Source organism: Larus michahellis, chromosome 4 (assembly GCF_964199755.1).
Source record: "Larus michahellis chromosome 4, bLarMic1.1, whole genome shotgun sequence".
NCBI lineage: Eukaryota > Metazoa > Chordata > Aves > Charadriiformes > Laridae > Larus > Larus michahellis.
Genome location: NC_133899.1, coordinates 58,792,059 through 58,816,176, shown reverse-complemented (window position 1 = coordinate 58,816,176; position 24,118 = coordinate 58,792,059). Strand labels below are relative to the sequence as shown.

Genomic DNA, 24,118 nt, shown 5'->3' with positions numbered 1-24,118 from the left:
GATAGAGAGCCATGCAACAGCAAAGACACAAGGGATATTGATGTGTTAGAAACCACAGAAGGGTCTGAGAATGGTCATGTAGGAATTAGATCTTCTCCACCCAAAAAGGTGGTGCGATCAATAGCCCAACTGAAGTACATCTACACCAATGCATGCAGCATGGGGAACAAAAAGGAGGAGCTGGAAGCCATTGTGCATCAGGAAAACTATGATATAGTTGCCATCATGGAAATATGGTGGGATGACTCTCAAAACTAGAGTGCTGCATTGGATGGCTATAAACTCTTCAGAAGGGAAAGGCCAGCAAGGAGAGGCGGTGGGGTAGCCTTGTCTGTTAGGGAGTGTTTTGATTGTCTAGGGCTTGATGATAGTGACAGTAGGGTTGAGTGTTTATATGTAAGAAATGTCACCTTGGACTTCCAGAGGACAGACTTTGACCTGTTTAGGAAACTGGTTGACAGAGTCCCTTGGGAAGCAGTCCTGAAGGGCAAAGGAGTCCAAGAAGTTTGGACATTCTTCAACAAGGAAATCTTTAAGGTGCAGGAACCGGCCAGCCCCGTGTGCTGAAAGACAAGCTGGTGGGGAAGAAGACTGGCCTGACTGAACAGAGAGCTTTGGCTGGAATTCAGGAAGAAAAGGAAAGTTTATGGCTTATGGAAGAAGGGGCAGGCCTCTCAGGAAGACTACAAAGATTTCATGAGGCTATGCAGGGAGAAAATTAGAAGGGCCAAAGCCCAACTAGAACTTAATCTGGCTACTGCCATAAAAGATAATAAAAAATGTTTCTATAAATACATTAACAGCAAAAGGAGGGCTCAGGAGAATCTCCATCCTTTATTGGATGTGGAGGGAAACATAGTGACCAAGGCTGAGGAAAAGGTTGATGTACTTAATGCCTTCTTTGCCTCAGTCTTTAATAGTAAGAACAGTTGTTCTCTGGGTACCCAGCCCCCTGAGCTGGATGACAAAGAAGGGGCGCAGAATAAAGCCCCCATAATCCAAGAGGAAATGGTTAGCAACCTGCTATACCACTTAGATGCACACAATTCTATGGGGCTCAATGGGATCCACCCAAGAGTACTGAGGGAGCTGGCAGAAGTGCTCACCAAGCCACTTTCCATCATTTCTCATCAGTCCTGGCTAACTGGGGAGGTTCTAGTTGACTGGAGGTTAGCAAATATGAGGGCCGACCACAAGAAGGGCCAGAAGGAGGATCAGGGGAATTACAGGCCTGTCAGTCTGACCTTGGTGCTGGGGAAGGTTATGGATCATCTTGAGTGCCATCACACGACACGTACAGGCAATCAGGTCCAGTCAGCATGGGCTTATGAAAGGCTCGTCCTGCTTGACTAACCTGATTTCCTTCTAAAAGAAGGTGACCTGCTTAGTGGATGAGGGAAAGGCTGTGGATGTTGTCTACCTTGATGTTAGTAAAGCCTTTGGCACCATTTCCCACAGCATTCTCCTGGAGAAACTGGCTGCTCATGGCCTGGATAGGCATACTCTTGACTGGGTTAAAAACTGGCTGGATGGCTGGGTCCAAAGAGATGTGGTGAATGGAGTTAAATCCAGTTGGTGGCCGGTCACAAGTAGTGTTCCCCAGGGCTCAGTACTGGGTCTATTTCTGTTTAGTATATTTATCAACAACCTGGATGAGGGGATTGAGTGCACCCTCAGTCAGTTTGCAGATGACACCAAGTTGTGAGTGAGTGTTGATGTGCCTGAGGGTAGGAAGGCTCTACAGGGGGATCTGGACAGGCTGGATCGATGGGCCAAGGCTGACTGTATGAGGTTCAACAGGGCCAAGTGCTGGGTCCTGCACTTGGGTCACAACAACCCTATGCAGTGCTACAGGCTTGGGTGGAAAGCTGCCTGGCAGAAAAGGACCTGGGGGTGTTGGTCGACTGCTGGCTGAATGTGAGCCAGCGGTGTGCCCAGGTGGCCAAGAAGGCCAACAGCATCCTGACTTGTGTCAGAAGCAGTGTGGCCAGCAGGACTAGGGAAGTGATCATCCCCCTGTACTGCGCACTGCTGAGGCTGCACCTCGAATACTGTGTTCAGTTTTGGGCATCTCACTACAAAAAAGACATTGAGGTGCTGGAGCAGGTCCAGAGAAGGGCAACGAAGCTGATGAAGGGTCTGGAGAACAAGTCTTAGGAGCGTCTGAGGGAACTGGGTTTGTTTAGCCTGGAGAAAAGGAAGCTGAGGGGAGACCTTATTGCTTTCTACAACTACATAAAAGGAGATTGCAGCAAGGTGGGGGTTGGCCTCTTCTCCCAACTGACAAGCGATAGGACAAAGGGAAATGGCCTCAAGTTGTACCATGGGAGGTTTAGATTGGATATTAGGAAAAATTTCTTCACTGAAAGGGTTGTCAACCATTGGAAGAGGCTGCCCAGGGAAGTGGTTGAGTCACCGTTCCTGGAGGTATTTAAAAGACGTGTAGATGTGGTGCTGAGGGACATGGTTTAGTGGTGGACTTGGCAGTGTTAGGTTTACAGTTGGGCTCAATGATCTTAAAGGTCCTTTCCTACCTAAATGATTCCATGATTCTATAATACTAGCTGTGATCCTTGTCCATGAATAGATTACTCAGTGCTAAAGAATTGCACTATTCGGTGTTTCATTTGAACCTCATTTTCCTCTATCGTCCATGTATGGAATGTTTCTCTGCTATAGAAATATGAGTCTTACAGATACAGCTTACTCCCTTATTCTTAAAATTCAATCATCTAATGTGTTTTCAGGCATCAAATGACTGTACAAGGGCCATATGGAATGCACTTTTTACTTTGTTTCACTTACATCTTTAAGATTTCACATAACTTTTAATATGCTGCGTTCCTTTTTGAGCTTGCAAGCATGAGGCTGTGATTTTCCAGATATGGGTATTAGACTACACTGCACAGGTGTCTAAGTACACAGCCCTCTAGCTTCGGGTCAAGACTTACCTGCTTGCTTTCTTCACACCTGACTGTGCCGCTTATCCTGAAATGAACCAGACTTAAATAAATACAGCAGTTTGCATAAATCGTACTTTCCATTTTGCACATTTGCAGATATTGGAAGCAATGGAAAGGAAGCCAGGTTGAAAGCTTGAAAGCTAAGCTTTATACTGCAAGCCACTCAACTTCTATGTTTTCCAAATGTATTTGAAAAGCAAAAGGTAAGGAAAGAGCATGGAAAAAAAAATTTGAACGTGTGATAATGAAATATGTAAGACTAAAACCCAAATTTCCTTTAACAGCTTTTGAGTAAGTACATGGATATATCTGAGTGCTCTCTGCAAATCCAAGTCAGGCAGCTATACAACACTACGGGCAGCAGCAGGTAGAGGTGGGGCATACAGAAGCATATGGGGGTTTGTGAAGCAGGTTTGTGGAGAAATTGTGGTGCTCTGAACTAAAATTTTGCTGCCTGGCTAGCTATCATTGTAGGAAGATGAACTAGATTACACATGTGTTTCCTTCCGGTCGTATTTGGTAACAACTGAAGTAAAATCCCTGGTCATGCTGTATTTCCATTACTGTGAAGATGTCTGGATTTAATTTTAATTTACCTTAATTTAATTTTCTAGGCCGTCTGTTGTGTTCCCGTCTCTGAATTTGCCTATCTGTTTATATACGCATGTATATACACACTATATAAAAATATTATATGTAGCATATATGGATATATATAGTGTGTGTATATGCACAAATATATATACTTCTGGACTATAGTGTGTCATGATACAGACTTCAGCTAGCTTGTAAGCTCCTCTAGAGCACACACAGGTGAAATAAATGCTAGGTAAAATAAATAGCTTTATGTCGCTGTGCTGAGCACTGCAGTACTTTATGGCATCTGAAGATTCACAGTACAAGTAACTCACAGAAATTCTTTCACATCACTTCACACACACTTTCACATCTTTCACATCACTTATGATCCAGACCCTGACCTTCATAAGAAGTGTGATACAAAAAAAATAATAATTTGATCAAAAGGAAATTTAGTATGCTTATCTTGAAAGAAAGCAAGGTAATCCTGCACAATAATATATGCCTTTACAGAATTATTTCAAGTAAAAAAGGAAACTTACTCCCTGTTAGCCTGTCATTTTTGTATTACACCATTAAAATGTTCCTTTTCAAATTGTTCGTTATTTTTTCCAGTTTTCTATACCATTAGTCTTGAAATAATTTTTTAGTTTCACATTTTCTTATTGTGTGTTTCACTTGACTTTTCATTCAGGAGCCAACACTGTTGTGTTTGGAATATCAGCACTGAAATCTAAGGAATGTTACACAGGGCCAGGGCAAAGGTCTATCTAATCCTGCCAATGGCTGACAGCAAATGCATAAGGAAAGCGTACAAGAACTAGGGCATTTAAATGATCCTTCCCCTTTTGGATTCTGGCAGATCAGTTAAGCTGGAGGTTTAAAAGAAAAACGTTACTTTTAATATCTATCAGTGGAACCATCTTCCAAAAATTATCTTTTCATATTGTCTTTTAATATAGGAAAAATATTTGTGTTGATTTTTTACTTGTGCTTCACCCTTAAGCCTTTATATTAGAGACTGAGTCAAGATGACTGTACTTTTCCCTAAAAGAATGGCCCCAGAAGCTGTGAATCCATCAAGTGATGTCAAAGCACCTAGAAAAACTGATACGTAAAAAGCTATTTCTATAGTCCAAAATGGGCTCTTGGCAGGGCTTCAAAATCCAGATATAAATTTCTTCTGACCACAGAAGGCCTGCTTCTGGGTCACAGAAGAGCAAGTGCTTTCAAGGAATATGAGATTCACGATTTTGCTCTCAGTGGAGTGTAAACTGCTAAAGGCTGCACGCCTGCAGCCTGCATTCGGAAAGAACTCTGCCTCCTTTTTATTCACAGAGGAATATCAAACTCCTAGACATCCTCTGGGGAAAAAAATGTATATGCTGGGAAAACAAAGGTCCTGCCTCTGCTGCAGGAAAGTATTACATTGATGCTTTTAGAAACCGTGGAAGGTTATTTGTGACTTGCTATGCTGTGTTGTACACCATAAATTCTTCAGGGTTTTGTTACAAGCTATTATTTTTACTACAGTTGGATTTAGAAAGCAAAATACATTTTAAGCTAGTATTTCACACCTCACTTCCTGCAAAGTGCGCAAAAGGAAAAGGTTTATTTACTGGTTGACTCAAAGAATTCTAATTTCTCTTCACATTTTATATCTTCATGCCTTAATCTAAGCTCTTTAGGAAACAGTCATACTATTTATTCTCACAGAGGCTCCAGGCAGAGATTTATTAGCAACGTGCTTCTGAATTCTTCAGATTAATATACAACTGAAATGCAAACTGCCCTTACTGATTATAGAAATTGCAGCCTATATAGCCAAGATAAAGCATTTTTCATAAACTTAAGCTGGAATCAAATTCCGCTGCATTTGTATCCAGAGCGCGTATTCGAGATAGGTAGTAAGAACTACCAGAGTTTGATTAATTTTGTTTCCAACCGAAAAACCATGAATTCTAAAAATATACCTAAAATATTACTTGGGCAGCCTCTAAGAGTGCTTGGCTTCAAATTAGTCATCAAGTACTGAGGGATAATTATAGCACCGTAGCAGAGTGAGTGTGAGGAATTGTGGTTCTCATTGCTGAAGCAGAGACAATTGCTCTTCGCAGCCTCTCCACCCTTGCCATTCTATAAACACTCGGTTTGGCAGAGTGGTGAAGAGACTACTTAGCTTATTTCTGCAGAAACGTGTCCATGCATTGTTAGTCTGGAGCATTAAGAGAAAATTTGTTTTTGTCAAATCAGTGGTAATTTTGCTGTCTTCTTCAATAGCTATGCCTTACTGTACCGTACTATCAGAGGCTCAAATGTGCTTATTAGTCTGTTTCCCTGGTGTTAGTAGTATCCATCTGACAACAACACCTGCTTTCCGCAGAAGTATCCCCAGAGCCTCGTGACCCTCCCCTCTTTTTCCATTTCAGTCCCAGCTACGCTTACGTGCACCAAAAAAGCCACATAGGAGCAGGATGAAAAACAACCTTCTCCTTTCTGAGGCAAAACCCATGTTTCAGGTATCTAGCAACTGATTGAAATGCTCAGGCTTTTTTTTATTTAGGCTATGAATGGCTGCATCGTACGCCTATATGAAAATATTTGGCATAAATAAACTTCTTAGGCACTCCCCACAGATGCCTTGATCACCACCAGGCTTTCTCTCCAGCTTTCACCAAAACCTGAATTGTGTACAGTAACAAACTGCTCTATGCAGAGACTGCAGATGCAAAATGCAAGCCAAGGGCTCTGATGTTTGATGAAGATGTTGTATATGCTGGTGCCAGAACATGCTCTAGAGAACTTGGTTTTGTTTCTCTGGCCCCTTCTCAATCCCACATGGCTTTTCATATTTTTCTCCAAATCTCTCTTCTCTCTCTCCCACTTGCAGAATGGCCAAGACACATCTCCAAATTTGGCAGCAAATTCCACAAGGAAGAATTCACCTATATTTTTCTCCAAGAGTAGCACAATGTATTGAGGAGAGCACTACAGCAACCTCTCTCATGGCTTCTCCACGCTTTTGGCCCTCAGTGGAACCCCTGCCATATGGAGAGGGATTTAACATGCAGAAGCAACTTTGGGTAGCGTGGAAGTCTGGAAAAATGTGTAACAATTGAAAAATTCCCAAGTAGTAAGTGATACATGTGATGCCTCAGTCTGCCTAAGGACAGAAGCATGCAGAGCACCTCTGTTGCAGGTACAGACGCCGATTTCAGATGTCCATGCTAGTTCCCAAGATGGCAAGAGAGTCAGCAAGGAGCTTGCGCAGAGCTCACCGTTCTCTCTTTCTAGGACAGACACAGCAGATTAGCAGATTGTCTTAGACCAAGAAAAGAAAAAGCAGACCTTAGCTTTCTTCTTGCCCTTTGCTTACATTTCTTAGCCTTTCCTTCTCTAGAGGAATAGCTAGCATAACCATGCTGTCTCCTTCAGAAACCTGCAGTGTAGAATTCAGCTACCTAAAAGACAAGTATCTAAGTTTTCTCACTAGAAATAAAAATACACCTCCATAGTCCCCTATCATCATCTAAGGCAACTCAAGAAATGTCTTCAAAGTATGACCACGTATTAACATTACTTTTGTGTGAGACACAATACCCTATGAAGACATTTAAAAAAAACAGTTCTGATTTTAAATGGTCTTCATTTATCTGAGTATGGAATTTTAGCTTTTTGTTCTGAGATTTAAAAATAATGTAAAATATTCTATTGTTAGACTTGTCTACCTTCAAAAACTGGGAGTCTCAGTTCCTGTCCCATCCTTCATTTGCTCACGAAAGTGTATGTTCATTATTGTAAACACAATGTGTTTTTAAAGCAATTGCATTTTATTTGCAGGTTTCTACATTTCTGAAGCAAACCAAAACACAGGTTTTAGTACTCTCCTATGCACACTAACCAAATCATATTTTTAAAATTTGAGAAGTCATTTTCATATACAATGTAATGTCAACAAGTATTTTCTTAGCCCAGTCATCAAAACTGCATTCTAATTGAATTAATCATTCCCCATGTGAGAATCAAATGCTGGTAATGTGGCATCTTAGTTAGCGGGAGCATAATTTTTAACACAGTTTTTATATACTTGTTAAAATAAAAATCACATTATATAATAATATTTATTCCCTCTACACAATTTTTCTTCCTAGCTGACTTGTCGTAACACAAAGTGTCAATTCGTAACTGTTAAAAACATTACTACTTTGTTTATACTTTATGTATTTTTTCCCCCTGCAATTACATTACTAAAAACATAATTTTGGGAGTCATTTTCAGTGCTATTCAATGTAATGTGTTTCTTTTCTGGAGTTTTCCTCCAAAAAATAAGTACCTACCTTGAAGACTTCACACTCTTCACTCTATTGATTTTTAAATATTTTGTGCACACGACAAAGTGATAGTATATTTTTAAGGAAATATACCTATTGTCCTTTGTCACTATATCCTGTTTGCAGAGTCTTGTAAATAAAAATTACATAAAAATCAATAGGTTTGTTTTTCTTATTTCTTCTTGTGATTATCTAAAAGCACTGACATCGGTATCAGTACCATTTATGTAGAGCACTTAATAATTATTTATAATAATTCTAATTTATGAGAACATACTTTTCTAATACTTAATAGCTAATATGTCAATTCAACATATATAATTTTTGTTCAGCTTGGTTTCAATTTCCAACAATTGTGTTAGTTGATCAGTTTTGGGGTTTGCAAAATCTAATTAGAGTCCCACAGCTGTTGGGACATCTTGCTTCTTTTTTAACCAGTCCTTATGTACTGAAAATCTCCTTACTTGACACTGAAATATGAATAATATTAAGTAAAAACTTCTGTTTGATTACAGGGCCATAGGAAAATTTAATGACTTCTCTTAACTAACGTCTTGAACATAGAAAGCCAAATAAATATTGAGTGATTTTAATGTTGCCTTGCTTTGGGCCATCAGGATAAGTAGCTCTTCAAGAGACTTGGGAGAACTATAACAAACATCAGAACTTTTGGGTTAGGCCAGTCACTGTCTGAGTAAGTTCTTAGATTTGAGTAAGGGATTCCCCCTCCACTCTGGGTGATGATTGGTGAAGAATTGAGAATTAAGCAGAACAGAGACTTAGGACAGCATATCCTGATGCTACCGGGGGGAGAAAGGACATGGGATGACCCCTTTTGTATGCACCATTCACAGGGATGATAGGCAAGAGCTTTTGAACTGGTGAATGCCACCTCCTCCCTTATTTTGACAGATGATTGTCAGCAGTAGGCTTACTGGCTTCCAGAAATGTTCCTTCAACAGCCCATGGTTCCCTGAGGTCAGTTGTCTACTCCAGCAGCTAAAGGGTGAAATCGGCACAGAGTTATGTGCATGGGCATCGACTCTTATCTGGAAGCTGTTGCTCCACCGATGATCCCTCTACAGCACTCAGTCAGTATCTCCCTCAGGGTCCAGACACTATCTGGCATAGGTGTCTGGACATTTGTGAGACAGACATCTGGCAGTCAGACGCACCGGTTGCACTGCCAGCTCTGCTCCCGGCCTGCCACTCTGCGGTTTTTGGAGAGCAGGAAACAATGCTCACCATTCAGTGACCACACAGCCCCATTCCCGATGTCAGGCTGCTGTCAGGTTTCAGACCAGAACGGCTTCTAAAAAGCACTCTGGAAATGACTGGGCTGAAAGGTAATGTTGTCCTGATAGTGATTTGGCCCTTTATCTGGGGCTTTTCTGCAGAGCTGAGCTCAGAAACAAGAGAGCCTGGGAACCAGCTGCCAAAAGCACTCCTCAATGTGCCATGCAGATAAGCAAAGGAAAAACACCAGGCAATCTGGAACAGCAGCCCACATGCCCACAGAGCATGCAGATGGAAATGCCATAGTATGTGCTCTCTTTATTCATACCGGGTCCTATTCAAATCTGCAGTACTCGGTGATCTGAGGGCACAGGGCTCTCCTTTAAATGAACATGGATGCGTGGCCTTAGGTATGAACAGAACCCTTTCTCTCCTCAAAGCTTTTCCCTAGTTTAAGTTAGCTTTTTGTTATGTTAAACACTTATTCCAGCTATAATTCCCTGACTCAGAGTTCTCATTGCTAACACCTGAGAACAAAATCACAGTTCACTAAGTATTTTGAAAACAAATGTGTACTGAAAATATATACAAAAATCCATGAAGTTTTCCATTTACTTCATTTAAAATGTCTTACCCTCTTAAAGGACACGGTGTGGTTTTCTGTGTATCACGCTATATATTATTGCAGTGTACCCTTTATTATCTCCATGAGAAGGCTTTACCATCATAAGTACTTGCGTCTGCACTGTTGCACAGAAGAATATTAAAGATGTACAGATAAAAGATGCCAGTTGAAAAGAAAGAGAGTCTTCTGGATTTGGCCTACAGGCTGTAAGTAGTAGGGGAGTGGGCTTTTTAATCCTATGCATTTATGAAAAACTTCAGCCGAACAAAAAAATGTTTTTCCAGTCTTAGAAATAAAATTTCACTGGTACACAAGGGAAACATTACTTTATTAAAAGGAAAATGAATAGAAAAATTGGGAAGATTGCAAGAGGAAAAGAGGAGTAACCTCATTGAAATTAGGCAGCTACAAGAACACAGTGAAGCCAAAGTACGCGTTTCGGAGCAGGGCCAGCACACACTGCAGAATATTTGTCATTAACGTCAATCATGCCGTGGAAAAACACAAGTTAGCTGCAGTAATATTCTCACTCACGGAACACTAACTTTTAAAACTAGCATTTGGTTATTAACAAGAGTGTATCATTTCATGATTTTCTCTTCCTCAACTGTCCTTTTTATTTTAGGAATTTTGGGCCTGACTACTTTCCTCTATTTCCCCTTCCAGAGAAGCAAGTCTTATGAGACAGAACTTGTATAACAGGGTTATGGCCTTTCTTTTTTTTTTCTAATGTTAAAAAAAACCCACAACAGTTTACCTTTAAACACAAAAGTGAGCAAATACAACAAATATCCAAAACTTTTTTCACTTAGGCAAGATGGTGTCAATGGAAGCTGTTTATAGTGCTGCTTATCTAGACACTAAAGTGTTTATAAAGGAGAGAATTTTTGCTGTTTGCCAGATACGCAGGTTAAAAATAGCATCGTAGTGAAACAAAACACATGATGACAATGTGCCAGATGACAACTAAATGGCCTAGAAATGGAATAGAAATCAATTATATGTACAATATCTTCTTCTCACATGCTCTCATTTTCTAGACAAATTTTCTTTTCTCAGTTCTATAGCGTAAGACTTGAAAGTAGAATAGTTAACAGAATGCAGTTTTAACTTCAAGTTGGAAATACGCTACTAGGTCTGACGTTGGTGCTTCAGCAGTTGAGAGTGAATGTTTTGTTGGAAACAGATTCTGGAATTTATTCATTGACTGTATTCATCATTATGCCTCTTCAATAGATTAACAACAAAAGGCAACTCTAATACTTTGTGCATCATTAGTTTAAATGTGTCACAGGAAACTTTTCTACTAACGGTACTGAATGTATTTTTAGAACTAAATTTAATCAAGAGATTGGTTTGTTTTCATATTTGGTTCTCTCTTTCATAGACAGAGAAACCAATATAGAATCCATTTTTCAAAATTTTAGATAATTATCAGAAGCGTTAACAACGAAACCTAACAAAGACAAAGCTTAAGTTGCAAAGAGGGTCTGTCCAATTTATCCTAAGAATTTATCCTAAGAAATGTTTACAATGAAGAGTAATAATAACATGAAAGGAAGTTAATTTTACTGTCGTTACTATTATTCAGAGAATGAAAGCATTTCAGAATGAACTGCACTTTAAAATTGATCTCTTGGTATTCAGAAGAGCAAACTTCGAGTACTTGGGAAGTTTATCATCCCTCTTAGGAAGTTAACATCACTGGCCATATATAGATGTGTAGTGAAATTCATTTTCTAATATGAAGGAAAAGTCACTCATTCTTTTTCAAATCCTCAAGACTATTAATCTTTAAAGCAACGTTCCATTACATATGCTCAAATCCTTCAAATGCTGTATTGTAAATACATTAACTTCCCCCAGTCCAAAATTTATTATGTGTCTGTATATTGACTACAGCAATTGAATCAGCATTTTCAGTAGTTAAAGAACCCTGATGGTGCTATCAATTGTATTATTTGGTAAGTGATTTCAGGTCAAAACCCACAGTATTGATTAGACCTCAGTTTTGAAAGAAATAGACAAACTGAACATCTATTGCTTTCTCTTTCTGTGCCTATATATATGTATATATGTGGGTGTATATATATATATGCATAGCTGTTTATTTTGACAAACATGGTTTGACTAGCCCCCTCAGGGAACGGTGCCATTAATCAGCTAATCATGAGTGGAAAATTGTCCATTGGACATTTAATTCACTGTCAGAATACACGAAGCCATTTTACCTAACGCATTTTTTTAAATGATTGGAGAGGCTGGATATAATGCTATGTATGGGTTGCTAATTGATTTTCTTAAATACAAAATGAAACTCAAAGGTTATTAAGCATGCATGCTTGCTACTGCCCTTTGCTGTATGCAGTGAAACCTGTTTAAAGTTTGAGACGCTTACAGTGCTGGAGCTGACTGAACTCCAAGGCTCTTCTCTCTGAAGTAAGGATTGTGAGTCCTATTGCTCCCGACAGTCCCGGGCAGCAGAGAGCCCATGCCACGAGTAAGCACACGGCTTTGCACTGTTTAGGCCTCACTGCACGAAGCTGTTTCACCTCTATTGCAGAAATTCTCAGGGCACTTGTACTGAGCCTTTGAGGACTGTGATTATTTCAGTAAGGTGATAATGTTAAACAGTATCTCCACAGAAACACATATATCTATGTGCGTATGTAGGATGTAGATACAGGTACACATGTAAACATTAAAAAAAAATAATGTTCATTAAATAACCTACTGATTTCTTTCTGAAGTCCACTGGTTTGATTCTTTCTGCCTCTGCAGACAAGATTTAATTTATTGTCATTGATGTGAGCTATGTATCTTAGAGCTTTCAGGTTGTAACTGGACTTCTACCTAATAATCCTTACTATTCTAAAAAAAAGCACATTCTCCCACATGCATGCATTCCCATCCAAGAAACCTGTCTGTACAAATTGCGTCTGATGTAATTTCAGTAGGAGCTCTAGCATTGGCAACCAACGAACCTCTTTCAGTGTTAATGCACTAACAGAGCTTGTGGCTGATTTTACCAGAAGCAAACTGAAATCTAACCCTGAATTTAAAAATATTTCACATATTAAGTCTATGATACAGAGAACTTTGAAACTATTTTCAATTTGATGTGTCCTCACAAAAGGCAGACAGATGGTCAGTGGTAGAAAAATAAGGAAATATCCCACAGAAAATCTATCTTAATGTTATCATAAATTCATATTAGAAAAAAAAGCTATCAAAACAATTCAGGGAGCAGTGGTGCACAATTATTTCTGGGACAGGTTTTCATATCTGCCTTCTTGTGTCTTTGTCAAGACTGGTTGCAGAAACAGAGGTAAACACAATCATTAGAACAACAAATCTGATTTGCAGAGAACAAAGCTTGTCAAGATCTTGACGCTTCTCTAAGATTTATGTTCTTCCAATTTTTGACCGATGCTGAATCAACTGCTCTGCAGATATGGATTTTCTGATTTTATGGTTTTATTTGATGATTCTTATTTAAAAAAACCAAAAAAAAAGAAGATATAAGCAGCAGTGTCGGTGAGTGAAAAATTTTTATAGCTCAGTGTGTACTTCAAAAGGATGTCTTATCATTTTGTCCTGCCTGCAATGAGGGTTTTTTTTACAATAAAATGCTTCCTTGCAATGTTTCTTACTCCTTATTCCCACTTTGAAGATTCAGCAATACACAAATTAGTTAGAAAAGACAGTACAATAGTGGTTCCTTGAAGAGTTTTATATGGGAGGTTACAAGAAACCTTCTCTGTCTTACCAGACGTCTGGCTGCCATGAGGACAGAGGAGAGCTTTGCAGAGTTCGCTGCAGTCAGGGTCCACCTCCTCATGCACCCCCAGTGCCAGGTCAGGATAAAACCTTCTCGGGCAGGTTTTGAACATCTGTGCCGGCCTCAGCGAGAGCCTCCTCCCAGTTCTTCAGGATGACACCTGAATCTAACTCAGGCGTGGAATCACAGGAAAATTTAATTAGGCTGGGACCTTTAGAGGTGATTTTGTGCAAACTCAAAGTAGGGCTAACGTCAAAGACAGATTTGGCCTTCCCAGTGATGGCTATTCAACTGCCCCTCTGAGCAACCTCTCCCGCTGTATCATCATTCTCATCACCAGGAATTTATTTCCAGTCGTATTATTTCCAGTGGTACCTACATACAATCTGTAGTTGCGGCAAAATGATTATAGTTACATCAGTAAGACCTGTTAAGAAAAGAAGCTCCTCTTAAAAAAAGCACAAAGTGACAGACCAAAGACTCTCCTGTTCCAAACCTACCAGCTGCTGTGCAATCATGGTCAAACTTTAAAAAATTACTTCTAATTTTACATTTCTTTCTCATGTATATTATTTTGGGCATTTTAAATGGTTCTTCAAGTCTGAGAGACCAAGAAGTTTAAGATCACTTTTGAAGATGTAGCTTTTGGTATCTCTGGGCTTCACTTCTTCACTTGAAAAGTTAGAATATATTTCATGTTAATTGTAAACAATTGGCATAATTCTATTTATTGGTTTAGAATGTTGAAGTTAAACTGTCATTACCTGCAGATTTCCACTAAAAGCACTCTTCAAAAGTGCCTATCATTACTCTGGAACATATGTTACCCACAGCTCTCATCCAGCGCCCCACTTATGTCAGCAAGACTGTTATTCTCGTGACTTTAGGAAGTACAGGGTACTGTCCTATTTCTGAGTTGTAATCAGGCATGAAGTAGGAGATGCTTTCTTTTCAGTTGCAATGGGTTATAAAATATGGATCCCCTTAGATTGCCAATTTGCTGTAAGGATTTCTGCTTGCAGCCTTGACTCTCTCATAGGATAACACTTTTCTTCAAATTGAATGTAAGATCCTGGCTAACAATTTTTTTCAGAAAATTGGAGTTTAGAGTGTGTGAATATGTATGTATGTCTATAATTAGTTATGAATCCAGACAATTGCACACACAAGTGACAGCATTCATCTATCTTTCACAGCCAACTGAAAGGCAAGGTAGTTTGACCTTAATTTTGTCATTTGCATTTGCAAAAATAGAAATCAAATTGAGAAGCTTTTGAAAACTTTGCATCTTCATAAACAACTGTGAAGCCAACATAATAATATTGCTAACAATAATACAGTTTTCAAAAATCTATTTTCAATGCTTCCTCTGGCATGTATTGTATCATCAGTTATCTATATGGTCTTTAAACCTACTCCTCTTCATTATTATCAAGCTGTTTCAAATATAATATTTAATTTGACGAAAATACATTTAATGTACATTTTATATTTCAAATATAAAAGCATAAAATCGTTTACACCTTAAACAAAATTAGGGTCTATAATCACTGCAATAATAAAAAACAAAATGAGCCGTTTTGTGGAAGAACAAAACTTTCCCAAAACAATCACATTTTTCTTTTTTTTTTCATTCACAGCTGCAAGTTGAATAGAAAAATAAACTTGTTTCTAAGGAAGGAACACATTTGTATTAGCGAATCTGGGACATGATCTAGGAAAGAATACTACAGAGCTGATAAAACTTTACACGAGTGTTTTGTACAGGCATCACAGTAAATTATCTATTGCTGTCTGCTTTTTCTCCACTTTACCATGAAGGGCGTTTTTTAAATAATTGCTATAAACTTTCAAAATACTCTTGGCTCCAGAGCAAAAAAATCCTCAGTTGTAAAAATTTTTAAATTAACGGTTATGAAAGCGTGTTTCTAACCTTTCTAAAATCCTTGAATTTCATACTCAGCCCCATGATCTTTAACACTAGTCTCCGCATGGCTTTGATACTAACCATTTGGTGATAATAAACAGAAAGGCATGCTGTGCAAGTGATATATAATTTTATGTTGCATTCCCCATACCATATTACGAATCACACTAGAATTTCTGTGGCCAAGTCATATACTTTGTTAAGCCGGGCAGCGTGTGACGCCACTCCCCTGGTAATCATAAACATTATGCATAGATTTTATCAGCTGCTCAAGAGAAGCCTGTAATTAGTGACTCAGACAACCAGATCCAATAAAATGCTAGGGTCTTCCAAGTCCTGTAAGCACGCATTAATCAAACCCCTTTAAAGCTCCCACTGCATGTCTCTTCAGAAAAGTGCATCTTTTCAAAAAAATTAGGAAAATGTCACTTGTGCTCTCCACTGCCTTGCTGTGGGTCTGGAAGCTTTCTGAGATATCACTGGTCACAGAAGACCTTTCTTCATCTCATTCTTACGTGGCTATTTTTAAACTGATCTATGTGTGTTCTGTGACAACAAGCTCCGGTACCCTCATTTTAGGAAGCTGGTCAGTTCTAATGTATCCCAATAATTTGGGATTTAGATTTTCCACACACAGACACACACACAGATATATATCTTGATGTTATCTTGGTTAGATTTGAATTAAGGACTATTTCTTTTGGACAGTGCTCATACTTAATTAAACATTTTAATTTTCAGTTGGAAATGAGGCTTAGAGGAGACCTGAGTTTGCAGTTAGGGATATTACTTTTAATGTAAACAGGAAACAAACAAACACCAGAAGATACCAGTGAAGAAACACAGTGAACAGAAAAATGATGATGAAATATTATTTGACTTTCTGCGGTGCTTCATTTTGTCTGTTGTAAAGAAAGATAAAGCAATCTTGTAGAACAGCATCCTCCACGTACTGGACTCTTAATGATATTTTGAAGCACAGAAACTTCCTGCTCTTGTTTTATGGTTCTGTCAGATGAGAGTCCCTTGATGAAATATTTGCTTTGCTTTACATGTCCTATAGATCCTGCTGTAGAATACCCAAAGTGTCCAAGGTGTTTTCTACAAAATGTTTGCTCATTCTGACTTGCTTCCCAGCCTCAATCCTTTTGCTTGTTTTTTCAGCCTCATAGAGGGAATACTTTCAAGAAGATACTTTGGGGGCTTTTTATTATGTGGGAGAAGAAGCGTCCAAAAGAGTAGAGAGAAAGAATGACTCCTTTGTTACCTGCCAATACTTTCTGCTGCTGGAAGAAGTGCAGAATTCCTGAATGCTCTCTCCATGGGTAACAAAGGGGTGGGAGCAATTTGTTAAATGACATTATTATCACCAAGAAGTCTGTATCTATTAATACAGACTTATCAGTTTTGCAGTGCGTAGATGCGTACTGCTTTTCTTGCAAACATTAGTAAATCATAGCGATTCTCTGGACCAGATTCTACCAGATTTCTTTTTGTTAAGCAACACTTGCTACTACTGAGTACTTCCAGAAGAAAATATGACTCAGCAAGGGTGATGGGAAGTATACTTTTATGTTAAAAATTTATTTGTATTTTTTAAAAAAATACAGACGCAATTCTGTCCACTTACTCTCTTACATATAGAAGCATTCTTTCATCATTAGAAAAAGCAATGCTGCTCATTTCATTCTGAAGCAAAAAGAAAAACTGAGTTATGGTCCTTCCGATGACACATTGGGGATATGCCGTAGTTTTGCAGTATACCCACTGTTTGTCACAGATGACTAATTTCTACTGTTACCTACGCTGCACAAGGTTCTGCCCCTCCTGCTGTCAGCTCTCCACAGACCCCACCTCTCTACTCTTTGAGGCTGGCTGCCTTCCCACTAGGCAAGAGGAACACCGGCTGCTCCAGAGCCTGCCCCTGCCATCCACCGAGTCCCCTGACTCACCCAATTACTTTTAATCACAGGCTTGGATTTGCCACATGGGGCTTTTTGATCTGAGGGCTAGAACAATTAGCAAATGGAGCACCGTATGCAGGTGACAGCAGAACACAGTTCTGGCTCCCATGGCACTGCAGCCTGAGAAATCCAAAAGTCCAGGACACAGCCCCCCTCTCCATGGGTTCATCAGTACATTGTATCATGCACTTTCTTACCAGTAGTTATCTCAGTCTTGCATCTGTAAAGCATTTAAATTGGTTAATGTCTTTAGCTAGGCACTAAGCGTAAATGCCAGCACTTGTCATTAGCAGCCTCGTGCATTTAGTTTATGCTACATATCTTTAAATAGTGTGTTTGAACGTTATTTCCTTCACTTCAGGTGTCCTGCATAGATAGTGCTGTGATGGACTTTAGACACCCTGCTCATTAGTCCTTTATCAGACTGCTTATCAGTGACACTCTTAGGCACGCTGGTGGTTCAACTGCATAGCTATAATAGTTAGATTGCTGGGTCTCCAGGCCTGTGTGACGTTTCTTTAGCCTAAATTCTGAGGTCATATTTTTTTGGAAGCAGTTTATTATATGAAATGTAATTTTAAGTACCTTGCACACAAGCCATTTCCGCAGTCTCATGTGCTCCTGGAGCAAAGGCTACAATTTTCTTTTGAATACTCAGATGAGTCTTAGACCCAGATAACCACCAATATCTCTATTTCACCTCTACTCTGGTGGAACTGATGGAAAGTGAACTTTTCTGAATCTGGACCTCCCTCCTTACCCCACAGGATTACAGAACACACAGGCAAACTCAGAATTTCTCAGATCTCAACCCTGCAAACACTATGTCTCTCAGAGATGTGCTTTGGTAGAACTAGTTAAAATGGTTTAAGACAGTATCACTTCCCAGGCTTAAGCTCTACCTCCTGGCCGGAGATTGCTGCAAGGAATGTTCAGGTTAGAGGTGAGTTAGTTTGTACTGAGATAACAGACTATGAATTGGGGTAGGAGAGACACAAACGCATGTCCTGTTGTACTATGAAAACAGTAAACTCTGTGAAGGAGCCTGGCATACTGCTGTGGGCAATAATCTCTCCAACTCATTCATTTAAATCCACCAGATATTACTTGTCAGAACCCTTAGGCATTCAAACAATTTTACATGGTTGACTGACAGATCTTTTTTTGGTGTTGTTTAGGGCTACTTACATGTGTAAACTCACTCGCTTGCCTAGACCCGTTTGGCATGAAGGCTGAAGTCTTGCTGGATGGTTTTGATGTGCTAAAACTGTCTAACTAATAAATTTATCCAGTCGGAGGAGGAGAACAATGGCTGAGCACAAGTATGCCGCTCAGCCTGACAAGCCCAAGGACATTGAAAAAGACATTTTACAGGAACAACACAAGTCATTGTAAATGACAGGCTATATGCTAAAATATAAACCAAAGTCCATCGCTATTAGCATTTCTAGTAGCAACAATCAAGTTACCAAAATTAAATACTATCAGTTCAAAAGATGATGGAAGCAAAAATGAGACACGTTTGAAAGGTTTGAGTAGCTGCAAAAATAAAAGTTGAACTTCAAGTTCTACTCTTATCTGAAATATATTGCCTGCAGACAACCTACAGGGTAAAAAAAGAGAAAGAAAAAAAAAAAGAAACCCCACCAAAATACAGTAGAACTAAAAGAAGCAAAAAGGGTTAAAAGGTTGAAGGGCTGAAAAGTGTCAGGTTTAGTGTTCCTGATTGCATATTCAGCTTTTTTCTTCTTGGTTTCTGGAATCAGGGAATTAAATGACCATCTCAGCTTCAGCGTTACTAGTCTGTGCGGTTGCACAGAAGTTAGAAAATGACATTTAAAAAGACTTGGTATTTAGATAGTAGATAAAAATGGATCACATATCTGGATGTTCCCAAGTTTATCTTTCTAAAAAAGGTAGTGATTAACTCTTTGAAGGTCTCGAGGCTCAGTTTCATCAGATAAAAAGTAACCTTGTTTCCAACTTTGCTTTTCAGAACTGTGGCCTGTTTTCCCTGTTTTCTTTTCGTGGCTATGCATCTGGCCACAAGTTCATGGATGTTGGAGACATGGAACTTTGCTGGCAACCAGACTCACACAAAAAAAGGGATCTATCTTTTGGAAAATTATTTTTAATATGCAGGGAAAACTGAAGGCCACCGGGGACTGAACTTCTTTATATGTAAGATGGGGAGGCAGTAAGGCGTTTGTGGGAGGCTGTTGCTTACAACAAAAGTAGATAGGCCCGTTTCCACGACACCCATGGAAAATTTATTGAAATTAATATGAGTCATTGAATGGATTTCAGGGCATTTTTAAGAGAGATCTAAAGGCGCAGCAGTACAACTGAGTGTAATGGACTGAAAAACCGAGGCGGTAGTGAACAACTGCCACTGTGTAACATCAACAACCGTTAGATTAAATGATGGGATCAAAATACACAGACAGCGAGCAAACAATCAACTTACATTTTCATTAATTAACGGAAATTGTACTAATTACAATTCATGTTGACAATCATACAAAAACGCAGTGTTGTAAATTAAACACTGTAAAACAAAGTACAAAAATATTTTTGCTATGTTAGGAATGTTTATTTTCTTACTAACCAGCTCATTGTTTTCAAGCACCACATTCCCAGTATCGCCAGAGCGCACAGCAATCCCAGCAATGTGGCGCAGAAGCTGCACATCTCACTAATTACCCAAAGCAGAAAGTACAGTGGCAGAATTTATCTCCAGTTTTACCCTCTGAGCGTGGATGAACAGCCCCGCGTTGTTATTTATTTGAAGTCGGATGCTTTAGCAGAAGGCGATGCCCCCTCAGCGAGCCCACCACGGGCTTGGGCAGCCATTCCCACACCTGCCCGACCCAAGGCTCCCCCTCCAGCCGTTCCCGGGCGCTGCTTTATCTTGGGGCCATTCAGGAAACCCAGCCCCGACTCCTACACTGCGGGCTCTGCGGGACAAGGTGGGAACGTGTTTCTGTTCTCCTCAGCCCATTCCGCGCGGCAAAGCTCACACGAGAGCGCCAAAAGGATGCTCTATACGTTCATTTTGGAGGTTTGTCCGTCTAAACTTTCCGAACCCAGTCGCCTTCGCCCGTCCAGCGCCCGCTCCAGCGGCGCGGGGGCTCCGGCCGCGGCGGAACCCAGCCCCTCTCTGCGCTCCCGCGCTGCCGCCGCCACTCCGGCTCGGCGGCGGCCCCGCGGGCGCGGAAGCGGCGCGCAGCCCGCGATCAGCAGCGGTCGGAGTTTGCTTTGTTCCCTCCCCTCCCGCGATCCCGAACTCCCGTCCCAACGCGCCCTCCCGAAACAGCTTCCTGCCCCCGCCGCCGCCTCCGCCGCCGCCGCTCCTCCCGCCCGCCCTCCCGCCGCTTCGCGGGCGGCCCGGGACGGCGGCGGCAGCGGCAGGGGGGGCGGCCCGCGGGCGTCCCCGATTGGCGCAGCCGGCGCACGTGGGGCCGCCCTCACGCCTCGGCGCTGGCAGCGCGGCGGCGGCCGCCGCGGGGCACAGCTCGGCGCGGCACTCCGCTCCCCGCGGGTCTCCGCGCATCGCCCGCGCCGCTGCGGCGAGCAGAGGCGAGGAGCCGGCGGGAAGGCAGGCAGGCACGTAGGTAGGTAGGTGTTGGGGGCAGCAGGAGCCCCCGTGCTGCGGGTCGCGGTCGCCGTGGGGCGGGACGGCGCGCTGGGGGGGAGACTGTGCCCACCGGTTCCCGCGGTGGTGGTGCCGCGGCCGCTCCATTGGGGCTGCCGGCTGCCACGGCGCCCGCGGGAGGAGCTCTCGGGGGAAGCGGGGCAGCGAGTTAACGATTAACTCCACAGTGGCGTCCTCCGCCTCCGTCCCGGCGCCCGGAGCGCCGTGGGCGCCCCGGGGGTGGCGGGCCGAGGCAGCCGGGTCTGCGCCTTCGAGGGGAGGCGGCTGTTCCCGGGCCCCGCGGCGGGGAAGGGACGGCCCGCGGAGTTCCGCGGGCGCGGAGCACCGTCCGCAGGGCGGCGGGGGTGAGGCGAGGGGTGCGTGTGGCAGCGCAGCCCCCCTTGCCTCGCCGTCGGAGCGGGGCGGCGGGGCGGGTCCCGGCCCTGCAGTCACCCCCCGGCGGGCGGCTTCCCTCTGACAGCGGCCCGAAAGCCTGTGAGGCGCCGGGGCAGCCCGGCTGTGGTCCTTCCCCTGCCCGGGGAGATCCTCCGGGAGGCGAAGAGCACCACAAACATCAGGGGGATCTAGTGGGTCTCCTTTCGACACAGTGTTTTGAGGGTAACCTTGACAGTCCAGTGAAAGGGGCACCACTGCCGGTCCTGCCTTCTCTGTGAATTAGCTTTGCTAATGGAAAAGTAAAACTTACGGCATCTGTCTTCTTTCTCCTCTTGGGTTGCACTGATGCTGCTGAAGTCTGAAGTTCAAGGGAATATTTACCATTATTTAGAGAAACGTGTTGTTCCCTTTTCATCTTATTTTGCCCTCTGTCAAACAGAGGAGTTTACGTTACAGGAATTACATCACTTCGCAAATCCCTCTATCTTTCTCTAAATATAAGCTGTGTTTTAGCATGTCTTCAGCTTGGCTGTTTTCCTTTTGTGAGTCAGAACTAGTGTTACAGCTTTTCATTGCTTGAACAGGCTCCACAGACCCATGACACCTCTCCTAAGAGTTTTAGGAGTTGTTGCCCATGTGATGGGGATCATCTGGCATCTCTTTGTGCTTAATGTTACTGAGGCAGACAGGACCTTATCCTTTTCCATGCTGACATACTGGAAGATGGCAATATGGTATCTTGATTCTCTTTTGATGATGACATCTAATCAAAGCTGTAGCAGCTAGCTGTAGAGGTCTCAGACCTGCCACCTCTTTGATAAGAGAGGAATAAGCAGAGGGCAGGGTAGTTGTACTTTGCTGGTGATGCATTCAGTTAGCAAGTCACAGGTTTCTTTTCCCCATCTGTCTCTAAGGTGTCTCTAAGCACCCTGTAACCCCCAAATTTTTCTGTAAGTGTAGTTAGCCATTTTAATCAGGCCTTAAAAACTCCAAACGTGATGTTTTTTGCAGTAATGGACACAGAAGAAATACTTGTGGTAGTTAGTAAGTGTGAATAATCATGATGGCGAGTATGGATTTTTTCCCCCCACCCTCTGTGAAATATAATTTTACATTTTTCTTGCCCCTAGGAAGAATGATCTCCTGTAGGGTTGATGGTATTCTGCTTAATAAATTGCTTGAAAAAGGTCTCTCTCACTGAAATGCTTTAGGGCCGTTCTGCCTGGGGGAATGCAGTTATGGTGTAGTCATGCCACACTAATTTCCTGTGTGCATGCTCTTGATTTTCTTTAAGAATATGCCTTAAAAGTTGGATGACACCTTTAAAGATGCCCTAATATAAATCAATAAAAAATACCGTGACGTTTTTACAGTGGAGTGAAAGCACCATTTTGGAAGTTGCCATTTTGTGATAGCTTCCACAGGTGAAGGAATTTCCAGGTGGAAAAAAGTCTGTGAAGAATTGTGCTATGGAAAGTAAGGGGTGTTTTACCCCTGAGCATTTGTTGCGTGGACTGAGGTTGCTGTTAAATCGCACACGTTGATTTCTCATCTCAATTTCATTTATCTTCAAGTTTGAGTGTCCCTCTAGGCATGGTCTGGATCTGAACATCTAGAGTCAGGGAAGTGTGACAGTAACACAATAACCTGTGCTACAGAAGGCCCAAAGAGAAATATTTTATGTTTTTTTTTCTTCCACGTGTATATTCAGATCACCTCACTCTTGTATGCATGTGGCATTTTTAGACAGTGAGGGTAATATAAAAATAAGCCTGTTTTTTCCCTGTCCTAGTTGAATATTTTTTCATTACACTGCTTCAGGCTACTTATACTGGAAGTTTCACTTCTTAAATAAGATGGATTCATCAATAGATACCTCTTGTGTTTGTACTGTTGTTAGTAAATTAAAGTGTACATTTTAGAGAACTTAAAAATACCTTTTTTTTAAAAAAAAATGCAGTTTTAAAAACTATATGGGATAAGATGGCTTCAGTTTTATTATGAATAAAATTCTGGGAAATGCTGACTTTGGAAAAGAGTAACTGTTGGTCTGTTTGGGGGGAGGTATGCTGTCTAAATAATAGTGTATTTGTTCTTTCTTCCTCTTTTCTTCCTTTGTAACCGCATGTTCCTTTCCAGTGTACAGCTAGCAAGTTAACATTGCCAAGGTTGTTCAAAAGTGTTTTAATCATAGTTTTGGAAGCCTGTGTTTGGATAACGTGATGTTGAGACAAATTAATTCCTCCTGTTTTTAACCAAACAGGAATGTTATAGCTAATGTGTGTACAGAGACAAATCAAGTCCTTCAAGAGAATGCTTAATTTGCTTAGTCCGTGATTGGCAGTCTCTAGTGATGTTGGGGATTTGAAAAATGGATGAACTAGAAAGCCTTGTCATTAATTTGTATTGTAGCCAGATATGCCAGTGAATTCATTAATACACTTCTGCATATGACTGCAGCAGGCAGTGCTGTGTTAACTGTATAGAAGCGTGTTTAAATTTAGACTTTTGGGTTGACTATTTCATGTTGTTTTGAGTCAGGACACACAAACTAGGGTAAATCTAGTATCTTATCAGTGCAAATAAACATGACCTGATTGTTTCTGGTTGCTTCTTGTATAACATTCCTTGATTATACAAAAAAACCCTGGTTTAGTTGTTCCCTAATAAAGATTTGTATCC

At 41.3% G+C, this 24,118-nt stretch overlaps 1 protein-coding gene across 4 annotated transcripts in view; it reads left to right on the top strand.

Annotated features, from left to right (window-relative positions):
* STXBP6 (syntaxin binding protein 6) overlaps positions 1-24,118 on the top strand; it is a 153,780-nt gene that overhangs the window by 6,854 nt on the left and 122,808 nt on the right. For 2 of the 4 annotated variants that reach the window (XM_074585042.1, XM_074585043.1), the window contains exon 1: positions 20,876-21,020. The exons of 1 other annotated variant lie outside the window; for it this stretch is intronic. The gene's annotated coding sequence lies outside the window, so the exon portion shown is untranslated. Of the gene's footprint in view, positions 1-20,854; positions 21,025-24,118 lie in introns of those variants that run through there. One more of the 4 variants, XM_074585044.1, reaches the window with a different exon arrangement.